This window comes from Talpa occidentalis, unplaced genomic scaffold, assembly GCF_014898055.3.
Source record: "Talpa occidentalis isolate TD23 unplaced genomic scaffold, MPIMG_talOcc4v2.1 talOcc4.2, whole genome shotgun sequence".
Taxonomy (NCBI): Eukaryota; Metazoa; Chordata; class Mammalia; order Eulipotyphla; family Talpidae; genus Talpa; species Talpa occidentalis.
The window spans coordinates 4,252,911-4,255,142 of record NW_023602073.1 but is presented as its reverse complement, the minus strand read 5'-3'; positions in this window follow the sequence as shown (position 1 = coordinate 4,255,142).

The following is a 2,232-nucleotide window of genomic DNA, read 5'->3' as shown; positions in this document are numbered from 1 at the left end:
GTCCCTCATTAACACCTATTACTTCCCTCTGTCCCTTCAGGCAGTCTTTCCATGCCACACTCCCTAAGCAGAAACACTCCCACACCTTCTACCTCCACATCCTTTTTCAGTTCAGCCCTGTGTTTGCAGAAAGGCAGGACTGGATTCTGTTAAGAATAAGTGTCTGAGGGCCTCCCCGGTGGCGCAGCGGTTGAGCGCTGGGTTGTGAAGCTGCCTGCGGACTTTGCAGCGCCGGTTCGATCCCCGGCTGCTCCCCGGCCACTGGAGGAGGGTCCCACATGGCGCGCAGACCTCTCCTGCCGCCCGCTGCTCCCCTCAGCAGTGTACTTCGGTCCTTCTGCCTGCTCTGCTCCCCGCTCTGGCTCTGGTGAATTCTCTCACCCTCCCGCGCTTCTGACTGTACCCAATGCATGTACAAAACAAACAAATGAATACATAAATAAATAAATAAAAATACATGCCTCTCTTAAAAAAAAAAAAAAAACTATTCAAAGCTCAGAATAAGTGTCTGAAATCAGGTGGCCCTGGATTTGAGAAGTGTCCCTACTTTTTCATTAGTGGTGCAAACTTGAGCCTCTCATTTTGCTTTCGTCTGTAGAATGAGGGTGATTATAGTATTTCTCTCACAGGGTTGGCTTAGGAAACACAGTACAAAAGCTGATACGTGATAAACCCTCAGTTGCTGGTAGTGGCTAACATTCTTCCTTTGGGTGAATGGCCCTCATGCAGTTGACAGATTTGTTTGTTTTTTTTTTTAAGGTTTATTTATTTATGCATACAAGAACTGGGGTACAGACCAGAGGTGTGGGGGTGAGAGGATTCACCAGAAAGAGAGGGGAGCAGAACAAGCAGATTGACTGAAAGACACTGCTGAGGGGAGCAGTGGGTGAAACCGGAGAGGTCTACTGCACCTGTGGGCAGCTCCCTGGCCAGGGATCAAATTCTTGCTTCAGTGGCTGCAGATAGCTTCGTAGGCTGTGTCTTAACCCCTTGTGCCCCAGTTGATACATTTATTATAGCTGTCCTTGTGCCCTGTACTGTGCCTTAGGCTGGGCATGGTGGTGAAAGATACATTCCCTGTCCTTGAAGATCTTACAGGCTAGTGGAGAGGTGAGCAAACACTAAAGCACGGGAAGTGCAAAAGCAGGATTACGCTAAAAGCCCATTGGAGGTGCCAGGTTCAAGGAAGCTTGTGGAACTAAGGTCTCCCCTGAGACTTGAAGCATGTGCTTGTTTGGAAATGAGTAGCCCAGCAAAGGGGCCAGCTCCTGCAAAGGCCCAGAATGAAGGTGCAGATCTCGGAACTGGAGCTAGATATTGCTGGCTATTGGTGATAAAATGTGCAAGAGGAGGGAAAGCAGGAGGCAAAGCAAGAGGGCAGGAACAGTTTATGAAAGTCTTCACACCAAAAGCAATTAGTTTAGATTTTCTGAAGCAAGTAGGCATGGCATAGTTACAGCTGTATACAGGTGAGTCAGGCCCAAAGGCTGTCAAACAGTGCAAGATGTATTCTGCATGACTGCCAGATAGACAGTGGTGTGGACACCAGCATCATCGTGCTCACCAAGTTGTGTGCTCTGGTGAAATAGTCCGTAGGTGTTGTTGGACAGAGTGAGGGGCACCCCGGGGCCCCCAAATCTGCCTGCTCTAAATTGGTTCTGCCATCTACCTCATAAAGACAGACATACTCTTAATGCTTAAGATCTTTAATAAAAAAAGAAATTTAATACAATTAGTGTGCAATAGAGAGAAGACAAAGAATAGAGATTAAATAGTTTCCCAAAGGAGTAAAGAATATACCCTGGAACAAGGAACACTTCTTCAATAAATGGTGTTGGAAAAACTGTACTGCAACATGCAAATAGAAATGAAACTAGAGTACTATCTCAGGCCACACATAGAAATCAACTCAAAATGGATAAAAGTCTTGAATGTAAGACCTGGCATCATAAAATATATAGAAAAAAACATAGGCAAAATCTCCATGACATAAACCTCAGAAACATCTTTGAGGATTCTTCTCCAGAAATAAGGAAAACAAAGAAGACAAAAAGTTGGGATTACATTAAAATAAAAATCTTCTGTACAGAAAAAAGAGGCAATGATCAAAACAACAAGACATCCTACTGAATAGGAGAAAAATATTTGCACTTCATATGACAGATAAGGGACTGATATCAAAGATCTATGAAGAACTTACACAGCACTACAAAAACAAAGCAAGTACCCAAG